The sequence below is a fragment of the Natator depressus genome, chromosome 7, assembly GCF_965152275.1.
Source record: "Natator depressus isolate rNatDep1 chromosome 7, rNatDep2.hap1, whole genome shotgun sequence".
NCBI classification, from domain to species: domain Eukaryota; kingdom Metazoa; phylum Chordata; order Testudines; family Cheloniidae; genus Natator; species Natator depressus.
In genome coordinates this window covers 103,733,820-103,747,807 of record NC_134240.1, presented here as the reverse complement: position 1 = coordinate 103,747,807, position 13,988 = coordinate 103,733,820, and the positions used below count along the sequence as shown (strand labels likewise).

The window sequence follows — 13,988 nt, the reverse complement described above, 5'->3', positions numbered from 1 at the left end:
TAAACAATCAATCCTTCACAGATAAAGATATGTAATGTCCCCTATCCACCTAGTTGCTTCCTTTACTGCCAATCTTCTAATGGGTTTGGATGGATGGGCATGGGTTCTTCTGGATCCCCACACAGCCAGTCCTGTCCTTTCTGTGGCTGGGTCCAGATTACTCCCAAAATGGTTTCTCCCCCCTCCAGGGCTCCCAGGGGCAGGCTTCTCACTCCCTGTTGATCAGGCTAGCTCTTCTTCCTGGGCTTTCCCTTGTTAATGATGTGACTCTGCCCCTTCATCTGAGCTGGCACGCCCGCAATCCTTCCCCAAACCAACAGAGGCCCCCGTTGTTCTACATAACGTCTCCCCTCTCTTCCTCTGCGTTGCCTAGCAGACTGAATCTGCCCTTGGCTCCCCCTTGCTACCTGGGATTGTGTGCCTCTCCCTGAACTATCAGCACGCAGAGCCCTAGGAACGTAGGTAAGCTCCTTGGGGTTACAGATAGATACAGTAAAACGGTAAATATGCAAATCTTTCTTGAAAATCAGTGGTTAGAAATTTTCAAGAAAAGTAAAGATGGGAGTGATGCATTGTGCTACAAATACTGCAGCACTGAGGTCAGTGATCGCACTGACAGAATAAAGGAGCATATTGAAAGCAAGCAACACAAGAAGCTTAAGGAAGAAAGTGGGCTTCAGCATAAACAGACAATATAAGGAACTTTCACCAGAGCTTTAATGAAAGAGAGGACATAGCACAACTGTGTCAATGAATGTGTGTGTGTTCTTTGTTTCACCAGACAACCACTGTTAATAGTAGAGGGGTCTATTGGTGACTTAGTGCATCAATAATGTCCAGCATCAAAAACCCTTCCTAATGAGACAACCTCACTGGTAAGTATCTGAAAGAAAAAGAAAATGCTTTAGTATCTAAGCTGATGGAAATATGGTGTCTAGTCTGATTTTTTGATGAGTCTCCTGATGCTTTGGACCGTCCGATTCTTGGCCTTTTGTTTTCATTTTTTTATTTCAAAGCGAATAAACCTACATTGCTTTGTGCTGATATGACAGTCATCCCCTCTGCTGACAGACATTTTCTCAACACAGCAATAACTGACATGTTTGAGATGTACCAACTAACTTGGGAAAATGTGGCCAGAACTAACACAGATTCTGCTTCCTACAAGGCTAAGTTTTCCCAGGAGATTACACTCAATCAGAAACCGGCACTGCTAGGTATTACCTGTCCTGCTCATCTAATTAACTTTGCACTGTCAGCAGCTACTGCTACAGAAGAAATGAAAGACGTGAAATCTTTATAATTGGATTTGGGGCCGTTTTCAAGCATGCAAACAAGTCGAAGGCTTTGTTTAACACAGAGCGAGATGAGTGCAGATTACCTACCCCTGTTGTGCCACACCTGTGGATGAGCTTGTACTTCACTGCCTGTCATGTAAACAACACGCGGACTATGCTAATGTGTCTCCTAGATCATCCTGAATTTGTTGGTTCTAAAGCACAAACTCTGAAGGGACTGGCAAATCCAAAATAACTGCCAGATACTCAGCACCAAGGTAATGTTAATTGCTGAAAACCTGGAATCATTACGTGACATGCAGAAAACATTGGCGTTTTCTCTAACTACTGCCCACATGTTTGCCAATACAGACGTTTACCGGATCTTGACAACCAAAATCTCAACTGAACTGAGCACAAAAACTGAAGGAGAAACACACGGTGAGAAAACTCAGCTGTTTCTGGAAATCTTTCCCACCCTGGAACATGCAAAAACCAAAAAAGCATTCAAAACCTTCAAACACAACACTCAGTGAGAAATGGGAAATGACCGTGGCCCATAATCTGAATTCCCCAAGTGTTTGGTGCCAAAAATATTTTTTAGAATGCCCAGGTGTTGCACTTCTTCCTCAGGGTGAAATCTGCAGCAGACTATGGTCTTTATGCCACTGTGTTTCAACCATTTGCCACTAAAGAAGAAATTTCAAATCTGAAAGGGGAATTTACTACATACATGAACTTGCCTAATCCTAACAATGCAAAACTGGATGTGCTGGTTTTTTGGAACAGTCATCAAGACACTTCTCAGCTTCAGCAAAGCGGCACATCAAGCTTTGAGTGTACCCCCTGGATCTGTTGAGGCAGAGTGCATATTTTCAAAGTTGGACTACCTCCAAGCAGCAAGAGGCTCAACATGAGTGAGGATACTTTGAAGAAAATTATGCGTGCGTATGCAAACCAGGATTTCTGGAAAAACAACTAGCTCTGAGAGAGACAAAATATACCTTTGTACATTAAAAAAAAAGTTTCAATTATACAGTAATAAAATGTGTATATTACAAAAGTTTTTTTTTGTTTTTCTTTTCCCCAACCCAGTTTCCCCCCCCCTTTTTTTTTTTAAATTTGAACCTGATTTCATCCCAGTTTTAATGTTTGGAAAGAAAACACTGAAAAAAATCCCAATTTTTTTTTTTTTTTTTTACAAATAAAAACTGAAAACATGAAACAGTACTTTTATTTTAAAATTACCAGCCTGTCTCTAGCAAACAAATTAAGATCTGAGCAGATTCCAATTTCTATCTGGACAGTAATTTTAGGAAAACCTAACGTCAAAAATGAACATGTAAGAAAAGCAACTGTCAAATTTTGCTGCACTAAACTATTTAAGCAAATTGCCTATATTGATTAAATGAACTGAAAAAAGTATCAATAATACATGATGCATATATACAGTACTGGACTATGCATCTATAACGAGAGTCTTGTTAGTACTTGTGGTAGACTGTCTAGTCCAGTCCTTGTATTTAGCCACATGAATTAACTGAAATATCAACATTCTGCTCTTATCTTCTCCTTTGTACACTTTCCAACCATTGTAGTTTTAGCTTAGTAAAGATAATTAAGTCCATTATAGCATCTTCGGTTATACCAGCAGAATTATATGTATTTTGTAATGCAAATTTCAACTGGTTAGCCACATTCCTCTTATAAACCCTCATGTAAAACATTTTGCATTTGTAACTGGATTTTCTATCACAATTCTTGAATCATAAAATCAATTTGTGGTTGACTTCAGAATATGGCACTGGACTCGATGTTGACTTGATTTACAAACACAAGTATGTTGTTCTGGATCCCCAAGGTTCCTGTATCATCAAAAAACAGGTAGTGTTCACTGACCTTTCATACAAGTTGTTCCTTCTTCTCAGCATTTAAATTAATTTTCTTTTTCTTGGCACGTGAAGAGCTAATTGACTACTCTGACTCAATGCCCAGGAGTGTGAAGTGGCACCAGCAGCAGAGAATACGAAAGGATCTCTCGTGGCATCAGAGGTGACACCATTTGCATCACTAACATGAACAGAACATTTAAAGACAGTTATACCATAGTACAGGGTGAAAAATACCAATTTTTACGATTACTGGTTTAAGGAGATGCCCCCTTTTTGGCAAAAATCAAAAGTAGCGTATAGTCAGCATTAAGCCAAGTAATATTCGATTAGACAGTTGTTGACACAAATGAGTAAACGAGGGCATTTTTCAGCTACCCCTTCAAAATATTTACTCTTCATGAGTAATTCCAATGAATACAGGGCTTTGAATTTCAGCCTCTAACCTGTTCTTTTGATTACTCTATTTTATAAGTAGATGATCATTTTCTGGACACAAAACAAAAGGTGTATGTTGGAGCTGCATCAGATGATAAAGATCTTCCATGGCTAATCATTCCAACTGATTCTATTTTAATTACACATTTACAAGCAAACTAAAGCAGTGTCTCCAAATCAAAGGTTACAGAATGAAATCTATATCTGAAGGTTTCATAACTATGTAGACAGTACCATGCTAAAATACTGTTCTGTTAACCTACAATTCAAACTGTGATCCCTGCAGAGCAAGGCTGTAGTATTATGATAAAACAAGGAGTACAGCAAAAGGAAGATCGCATGTGACATCTCCAAAGTTCAGACTGATTCGTAGTTTAAAAGAGTCAACCACAAGCTGTCACTAAACCTTGACTACATTCTCAATAAATGCATACTATGAAGCTATTTTTAATTGTCAACAGCTTGCTCTTAAGAAACATCTTTCAACATCTAAAAATATGCATAACTGAATGACAATAGCCATCCACAACTTTATTCAAGGTACGCGCACACCGAGTTAACTGAAGGAATACGCTCCAGATAAAAGCTATTTTACAAATGTCTTCTCTGACAAATCACCATAAAACTACTGTAATTAGCCAATTGGCAGTTCTTAGGCAGACAGGCATCAACCCAATAGGCAGCCCAGCACAATGACAGCAAAAATTGCATTATTGTAATACAGTAATTATGCATTTCTTCCAAGGCCTCGCTACAGCCGGCTAACATTTTCACATTTTAAAAAAGTCAAGTACCCCCGATCTGTTTACAGAATGGAAATGCTGAATAGCTGAGCATCCAGGCTAAATCCCTGAGCATGCATATTAAGAAATGACTAACCAAGAATGTACATAAAGAAGAGTAGATTACACACCTTAGCATGTTACCTAGTATTTTCCCAGAGGGGGTTTAACACTTGTCTGTTAAGACCCCAGAGGTAGTCCCTGCTCAATCAAGGATGCTGGTCCTGCTGTCTTTGATGCAAAGATATTCTGGGCAGTTACTGTCATACTTCACTTTGCAATGGGGGGAGGGGAAAAAAGTTAAAGCATCTTGCCATCACCAGCAGTTGCTACTGAAAACTGTCAGCAAGAACCACCAGCACATGACAAAAATCTTTTTTTCTCCTTCTGTATGGAGAGTGCGACCAACACAAAGAGCATCAAACCCAACAAGGATGGATACTTACAGACCTCTCTCAAAGCAAATAAAACACAAACTCTTTCTAGCAAGAAATCTGATCACACAAATCTACATACCTGCACACAGAAACCCAACTCCCCTACAAGTACCCCATAACCCTCTGTTATAGACACAGCCCATCCTCCCTAATTCCTGTATATCTACATCCCAACACACATTCACACACACACCCCTGTATGAGCACTCTCTCAACCCCCTATGCATACACACCTTTAACCCCTCCCCCAGCAGACCTTATTACGTACTTTATTACAATACATAAAGTAATAGCTAAGCTGATCTTAATGTAAAGGTTGAACTATCACAGTATCAGCAAGTCATTTCCGTAACAAAGCAAAAAACCGCTACCTCACAGCTGTGTGTGGTTGCACGTCCTTCGGGCAGTAAACAGGAAACGCAGACCTCTAAATAGCGAATGCAGTAATGAAACAGATATGCAGAAACGTGTGGATGGTTAGGTTAAATACCTGCTTTACACACCTCATTGTGTATGTTCCACGGGTAAAATTCCTGCTCAGCCCTCCTGAGTCCCGCGCGTGTGTGTGTGTGTGGTGAGGCTGCAATGCCCGCTCTGCACGCCTCAGAGTGTGTGTGTGTGTGTTGTGCAGGTACAATGCCCGCTCTGCGCTCCTCAGAGTGTGTGTGTGTGTGTGTTGTGAAGGTAGGATGCTGGGTGTGCACTCAGTGTGTGTTGTGCAAGTAATACGATGCCTGCTCTAGCACGCCGGGTGCGAGGGCAGCGGCAGCCCTTCTGCAGAAGTTCCCGGCGCCTCTCCTCTCAACGCTGGGCGCCTCCCGTGATCAAAACTCGGGGCGCTCCTCTGCTGGTCGCTGAGAAATGCACGTCGGGTGGCTGCTTCCCCCCTGCCCCGCTCGCAAGCCCTGAGGCAGCAACTTCTCCAAGCGGAGCCTGCCAGAGACCGGAGCCGCTGCCGCCGCATCCCTCCTGCCGCCCGCTGCACCCTCCCGAGCTCCCCGGGCTGCAGCCGCCCGCCCGCCCGCCGGCTCCTTCCCACCCCGCTCCGGCCGGCAGAGCGTGGCACTCACCGCTTCCCCGCCTCTCGCCGGTCTCCTCGCCACACTTCCCCCAGGGGGCGGCGGGGGGGCGAGCCTGCCCGGCTCCGCTCGGTTTCCAGCCCCGCAGCCGCGAGGCGGGCAGTGCGGTGGGTCCGCCTGGTCTGCAGAGCCAGCCCGCTCCGGCCGGCCAGACACCGCCGCCGCCCGCCAGTCCCCAGCAGCGGCGGCTACGAGTCCAGCCGGCGCTGAGGAGCCAAGCAGCGGCGGCCACGTGAAGCGGCGGCGGCAGCAGGCAGGGGCTTGCCAAGCGTGCGGCCGTCGCGGGGAGCGGGCGTTACCCCGCCGCGCCCCTTCCCCCGGCCTGGGCTAGGGCAGGGGGCGGAAGTCTGGCTCGTTTGTTTGCGCTTGGAGAGGAGCTGCGAAGCCCCGGCCGAGCGCTGTGCAGCCCACGCGAGACTCCCTCGCCCTGGCCCGGGTATAGCGCCCTGCGTGTGCCGCGCCAGGGGACTCCCACGCCCAGCCAGAGGAGCAGCCCGCCTGCAAGCAGCGGCAGAGCCAAGGCAGAAAGCCGCTGCTGAGGGGCTGCTCCAACGACTGCAGCTGCTGGCCCTTCCACTGGACCTCCTCTCCCCCAACACGCACCCCACGCCCAACAGACTCTGCTTCCCCACCTGCCCCCCCAGCCATTTGTACTGTGCTCTTCAGTGGGGCAGACTGAGCAGGGTTAGGAGAAGAATGATCTGGACCCAGACCCTTGCCCATCCTTTTCGAGTAGAGGAAGGCTTCAGCCCTACTGCGCAGCCTGCGAAGGCAACCTGGCTGCAGCTGCCCCCCCGCTCCCATCACTGTGCTTGTTCAGGTGGGGCTGGGAAGGCCACAGTTCCATTGCGTAGGCCCAGGTACTCTGGGGAGGACGAGAAGCCTAGCTGCTGCCACCCACTTTAAGTCCTGGGGAGACAAAAGGCAGTATCTGGAGCTCATCTAAACAGTCCTCTTCCTCTCCAAGGTTAGAAAGGTCACAACCTCACTGCCTGGTCTAGGGACCTGAGAGGTAACACGGCTTTCATTGTCAGCTCAGCTTTCATTGCCAGTATCTCAGAAACAGGCCCATCACATAGTCCAGGGAAAGGATAGGCCATGAAGGACCTTCAAACCAGCAGCAACATCAGCTCCTGGGGAGGGCTCTATTACCCTTGTAAACAGATGGGCCTTGCCCAGAAAATGGGCAGATTCTGGCTGCTTTGGGTGCAGGTTAAAACCAACATCTTAAATTTTAACTGGAAGCCAGAAAGTTGCCAGAGCAATTGATGGAGCACAGGTGTGATATGCTCGTAAGAGGTCCACTCCCCCAGCAAGCAGCCACATTTTGCAATTGCTTCCAAATGGAGTTAGTTGTAGACTCACACCAAAGGGAACATTGCAATGGCTTAATGTTGAGGTCACAAAGGCACAGATGCCGGTAGCGAGAGCTGTGTCCAAACTCAAAGGCTGTACCCCTCCTGTCAAGTATAAATGCGGGGGAAGGCGGAAAGCTACTTTGGCCATAACTTCTCCTTAGTCATCCAAATGTAGCTGTTAGTCCAACTAAGCACTTAGGTTATCTACTGGTCAGTAATGGCAGGCAGACACCTCCATCATCGGCTCCAATATAATGTTTCACAACTTTATTCTCCCAACCCACCAACAGCACCTCTTTTTTATCATTTTGCTCTCACCCATGTTTCAGTGTCCATCAAACCTTAGCTCAGTTGCTCTTGCTAGTCCATCAAGATGAAAACGCAAAGCTATGTGTCATCCGCATACAGAAAATAACTAAACTTCTGCAGCTTAATCTCCCTGCATATTCCTGAAGGCATCAAACCACAAACAGATAGATATAGCACAGTGTCAGAAGATGGAGACAACTCAAATGACAAAAAGCTGTTTGTGCATCTAACAAGAGATAATTCTATCCCTTCTGGCAAATCTTTCCTAAAAAGGAGATTCCCGTGTTCTTATATCCGATCATTTGTAATATCTTAGAGAAAGCATCTTTGCAATTATGTCCTTTCAAGGGAAGAAAGTCATTATTTCCCTCATTCTTGAATAGATGAATGACCATTAAAATCTTTTAAGATGTGTTTAGGTTCAGAGGATGGACTTTACTCCTTTCCTAAATCCTGTTGTTACAGGATGTTGCCCCACAAACTTACTTTCACTTGGAACGTGACCAGCTGAAAAAGCAAAACTAAACATTAAGACACCTGCAGTATGATGCTTACATTGTAGAGGGAAAATACGAACTGCATGATAGGATTCACAGCAGCCTAAATGAGAGCCAAATGCCTTCAGCAGTACCAGTCCAATCAGGTAGATTTGCATGCAGTCCTAGGACCCCAGAAAAAGGTTTAGCAGCCAATTTAAATTCTGCCCAATGTGAGGAAGAGAGAGATGTCTGACCAGCTTCTGGAGAGATCACAGATTTATCCTTTAAGGCCCACCACATAGAAGGATTTGGGCTGTGTAGGTGCAGCCCAATCTCAGCCATCACTAATGTAGTAAAAAAACAATTATTCTCAAAGCATGGTGATTAGAACATTCAGACTCAGATTGGAGCACTCATCTTTTGGTTCATGTGCATTTTTCTCTTCTACTGTGGGCTACATGCTGGGCCAGTCTTATCGGAGCAGCAAAAGAAAAGGAAGTTATGCCCATACTTCTGTCATTTATAGGGAAAGAAATTTCATAGGGAGTAGACCAGAGATTGACAGACTGTATGAGGATGGGACGGTTATATTGTACCCAATTAATATATATATGCTGCTGGTGTATCTACAAGCAGCAAAATAAATGTTGAGAAAACATTTTGCTATTCTGCTGAGCAATAAAGGCAAGAATAGCTCTCAGTCCAAAGCCTCCTGCCTTGATTAACAAATCACAATGAAGGAGAGGCTTGTTACTGGATTATTCACGCAATGTAACCAGGCACATGTCTGGGTTGTAGACAGTAGAGTTTCCTTTAAAAAGCATTAAGCACCAAAAGTTGTGGTGTTGCTGTGAGTTGCATGTGCTTTGCAGAGGCTGCATGTTACCAGAATGGGAACTGTAGCCCTTTGCATTTCTTTCCCAATAGTGATGTGCTCAGTGATTAGCTTTAATGTGCATGTTCAATATTCTATAATGTTAGAGTTAACATTTCATTTACTTATAGCTAAGTACAAAGCTGGTGAATACTACATCCTAGGGATATCTAAATTTGTGGGGGTTTCTTTTGAAGTGAAATCATTTTTGGTATAATAAAATGCAAAGCAGAATGTTTCTATTATTATGATGATGACGGAATCATCACTGGGAGCCAAGCAGTTTAAGTATTTCCAATGCGTGATTATTCACCCACAAAACTAAGTTTAACTCTAAAGGGCTGATTTAAACCCATAGCTGCCTACAAATTCAGCTTTAAGGCCATTCCTGTGCACATATGGCTCTGGGTGTATCAGACAGTCTCATTCCATGTCAGATGTAAATTTCTCCTAACCCTAAGATTTAAAAAGGGCTTAAACAACAGATTCCAGTTCACCACAACTGATTTTAAGACATCTCCCTGGGTAAAACACCTGGGTAGATACATGATACAGCCTGTAATTTTAAAAAGTTACATATTCTGTGTTCCTATTCTGGGTTAAATATGACCTGCTTATGCCTCAAGGACTCTGGACAGCATTCTGCTTAGCAAGAATTTTGCATAATCATATTTTCAGACTTTTTTCTGTCTTTTTTTATTGGTGTTTTAATATCTAAGACATTGCCATAAAAACAGGATTCATCTGCTCACATGGCTTACTCCCCACGAAAGTCATAGGGGCAGATCCTCACCTAGTATAAATTAGCATAGTTCCACTGACTTCAGATTTACACCAACTGAGGATCTGTCCTGTAATCGATGTAGGGGCCTGATTCTGTTCCCACTGAAGTCCACAAGAGTTGGATAAGTTCCTAGGTTCTAATGGTACTAGCAAATAGGTACTCCATAATGGTAGTCTTATCACTCCACAAATGTGAATGAATTTATGTTTGCAATACCGCAGTGAGGTAGAGGAGAAAAAAATATAAACCTTCTGTGACATAATAAATCACCTCTGTAGCAACTAATTGTGATGTCACAGAACATTATGGCTTCAGAAGGGAAATAAACAGCAGGAGCAAATGAGTTCTTTAAAACCAAGATCCTGTTCTCACACAAATGAATCATTATTAAAAGAAGGAAGGGAGGAGAGATTTATACAGCGTATCAGTATAACCGTCTCTAAATAGATTGATTTTCATAAGACATCAGCTCCTGGCCCCCCTTTCTGTAAATATAATGCATCGCTAGTTCCCACGTGCACCTTCCCCAGCACACAAAGATGAAGTCACTTTTCAAACAAGATTGTTCAAATTGCTTGGCTCTGGGCAGGTTTATCTGCTGGGAAAAGATAACAGAAAACTCTTTACTGATGTTGATGAAAAGAAGGCATGTAACTGGCAGCATCAGTGTGTGGGTTCTAAGGGGTGTTTTATACACATGTAGTTCCCATTGATATTAATTGGACTTAAGTGTGCACATCTGGAGAAGAAAATAGACCCCTTAACTTGGCAATCAGCAGTACAGAGTCTTGATAGCCAGATTTGTCAATTTTAAAATTAAGGTCAGTGTTTGTGCACAGCTGTAATGGGATTCTGATTTTGGGGGTGGGAGTGAAGGTCTGTTGTTCTGTGTGCCTGTTATATTGTTAGGGTCTCTAAGTTATTCCCACACACAGATAGAAATTTGGGAGTTTCTACCTTGTCATTTTTTTCAGAAGATGGAGATTCAGAGAGAAAAAAGTTCAATCTCTCAAACCTGCAGTACTCAGGAGATCCACTGAAGGTCTGGTCCATCCATGCTGTACCTTATGCTTCTTTCTACATCACATCCCAGTCTCACCTGCCTCAATGGTAGCATTGGCCACTGTCTCACAAAACCTTACTCATGGGATTTTGCTATAGGATAAGAGGACCAGCATAAATTAATGCAGATAAAGGCAACACTCACTTACACCTACACTTCCGGTGTGTGTAGAGAGGAGGGGACATAATGCCTCCAAAGCATGTGAGTCCTCTGGCCTGTCCCCACCCCACAACACACAAAGCCCATTGTCTTTGGAGCACCTCTGCAGATGGAGGAAAATGTGGGGGAAGGGGTATGTTGTCAATGAGGCTGCACTTTCCCTCCCGAGAGTCCTTGAGTAGTATCTACCTGAACAAGCATCTCACAGCTCATGGAAGCAAAGAGATAACTGGGGGGGAAATAAAGTTACTACTAAATGCATCCGATGAAGTGAGCTGTAGCTCACAAAAGCTTATGCTCAAATTTGTTAGTCTCTAAGGTGCTACAAGTACTCCTTTTCTTTTTACTAAACAGTAGTTCCTTCCAACAGGTGGAGATCTCTGAATGGGGAATGGGAGTTTTCATGTGGTGGATCCAAAAAATGCAATGTGCTGTAAATTACGCTCCTGAGATTCCCACAACACCACTGATCTGTAGCCCCCCGAGCAGAAGGTGTGCATGCCCCTGGTGTCCAGCAAAGCTCAACTTTATGGGGGCACTAACTGCTGCTGCACGTAGTGTCTCTTTTGGGCAAGCAGGGGTGGGGAACACCAGCAGCCCAATAACCACAGAGGATACTCCAGCCCTTAGTCTGAGTTATCAAGCTGGGCTCTGAGGAAGGATTTAGTGCTGTGGGAAGTTAAAGGAAATGATATTCTCCTTAATAGTCTGTTCTCCCCTTAGTACTATTGCATATGTCTCATTTAAACTAATAGGAGAGAAGTATGCTGCTGAGGATAAACTGTTGATTTTGTTATTACCATGGTGACAAGCACACTGACAGATAGACCACTCACTTTAATTCTGGGGAACAGGAAGATGATCTCTTAAAGCTTGAAAACAGATTTTGCTGTTTTCCTTACAAAGTTGCCCCTGGGAATGATGCTTATAGGCACATAAACTCCTGGACCATACCTGGAGTCCTTTACTTTGTCTGAATTCTCACTGAAAATAATGGGAGTTTTGTCTGAATAAGAACAGAGTCAGAATTGAGTAAACATGTCAACATTTGGCCTATCTGAAAATACATCCCCAGCTTTTTAACATTCAGATTCAGTTTTTTATTCCTAATGGTACATCCTTGTAATACCCTTCAAGAAATACTTGAAGGACAAACATCAGTGAGGCAAAGGGATTATTTAGGGTATAATTTCCCCTAGTCATTATTTAGCCAAGTTATACATATTTTGTTTCCTTAATCTTTCTTCAAAAGTCACTCTCTTCAGCCCCTTAATCATTTTTATTGCTGTTCTATTAATTCCCTTCCATTTGTCTACAGTTCTCTGGTGCCCAGATCTGAATGCAGAATTTTATATGTGATCTCACCACAGCAGCACAGAGAGGGGATATTACCTCCCTGCTACCTTTATCACCAATAACTTATTGGAATCATGGAGAGCCAGAAATTGATTCAAATAGCTTTAAACGGATAGAGGGTTCAAAAATATTGTAACGCTTTTGTGGCACTGCTTACATCAAGCCAAGTTTAGCATGCTAATTTACTACAAATGTACAACATTTTAAATGCTTGGGGAAATTAAGGCATTAAAACCTGACTCAAGCACAACCATGTGATTCTCTAAAGGAATATGAATAGAGTTACACCATTTAGAAGACAAATGAATAGGGTTCAAATTAGTACTAGAAATAGCTCACACATGGACATGTCCTGAGGGTTTCATTACTGCACATTCTATAATTCACAGGTATATGACAGATCAATCAAAGACGACTCGGAGTAACAGACCAGCTGGAGTGAAAGGACAAGACTATGTCTATTAGGAACTGGGCCTGGCACTGGGGCTGGTGCAGAGCTGCTCTACCTGAGGAAGAGCATGTGTATCTCAGGATGGCAGATTTCAGAGTAACAGCCGTGTTAGTCTGTATTCGCAAAAAGAAAAGGAGTACTTGTGGCACCTTAGAGACTAACCAATTTATTTGAGCATGAGCTTTCGTGAGCTACAGCTCACTTCATCGGCTCCGATGAAGTGAGCTGTAGCTCACGAAAGCTCATGCTCAAATAAATTGGTTAGTCTCTAAGGTGCCACAAGTACTCCTTTTCTTTTTTCAGGATGGCAGAGTTTCCAAGAGTGCAGGGGGCGGGGGTGCACACAATTAGAGTACAGCATGCCTCCCATGAGCTCGCTGTCTAAGCACACCTGGATAACTGGGAAGGAGCAAGCAAGGCCATTGCCTCATCTCCTGCCCAACCTTTTCAGGTGACTAGCACCCCAACAGGCACTTGGAGGAAGCAATTCCTGTGCTAAGGGTGCTCAATACCCAGAGTTAGTCTGATGCCAAAGTATGGGGTGGGCACGGAGCTCAGAATTCTAAGAGGGCTAGAGGGAATTAAAGAACTACTTACCTTCCTCATGAGGAGGAACCCCCGTAACAGTGAGACCAAGAAGCTTGCAGATATTCTATGAGCTAGCAGCCAGAGGGGTTAAATTTGATTGGATCAAGCCCTTATTTGCACTGAACTTTTTAACATGGCAGAAAAGTCTGCAGAAAACCTCCTGTTAAATGCATGACAATATACAGCACATGAAAAGATGGGAGTTCATGTGCTGTATATTTATACCTACTTACTGTATTTTCCACTCCATACATCTGATGAAGTGGGTTATAGCCCATGAACGCTTATGCCCAAATAAATTTGTTAATCTCTAAGGTGCCACAAGGACTCCTTGTTAGGGGGCTTATTCCTTCACCCGCTTACTTCCCTGGTCCTTCTCGCATGAACAGAGAGCAACAATACCCAAAGTCCAACGGTGCAAACAATTCGATGTTTATTGGGGTGAACTTCCAGCAAGGATGATTCCAGTTTTCTTCCTTAGTATCCTCCTTCCCAGCTCTGACACCACAGAGCCTTACACCTGTGTCCCTGTTCCTATTCCTGCCCTTAGCCAAACATTATTCCAGTTTCCTTACCCCCATTCCCTGTTCCCATTTCCCCCTTTAGCAAAACATGATTGCAATTTCCTTACCCCCATTCCCTGTTCCCATTTCCCCCTTTAGCAA

The 13,988-nt window shown here is 43.9% G+C and overlaps 1 protein-coding gene across 4 annotated transcripts in view; it reads right to left on the bottom strand.

Moving 5' to 3' along the window:
* The window catches only part of CHST15 (carbohydrate sulfotransferase 15), a 95,299-nt gene extending 89,211 nt beyond the window's left edge, over positions 1-6,088 (bottom strand). Inside the window, exons 1-2 of one of the 4 annotated variants that reach the window (XM_074959197.1) lie at positions 5,327-5,800; positions 3,177-3,347 (exon numbers count right to left, since the gene is read on the bottom strand). The gene's annotated coding sequence lies outside the window, so the exon portion shown is untranslated. Of the gene's footprint in view, positions 1-3,176; positions 3,348-4,517; positions 4,657-5,326; positions 5,801-5,893 lie in introns of those variants that run through there. The other 3 variants (XM_074959198.1, XM_074959200.1, XM_074959199.1) reach the window with 3 other exon arrangements.
* Positions 6,089-13,988: the final 7,900 nt, after the last annotated feature.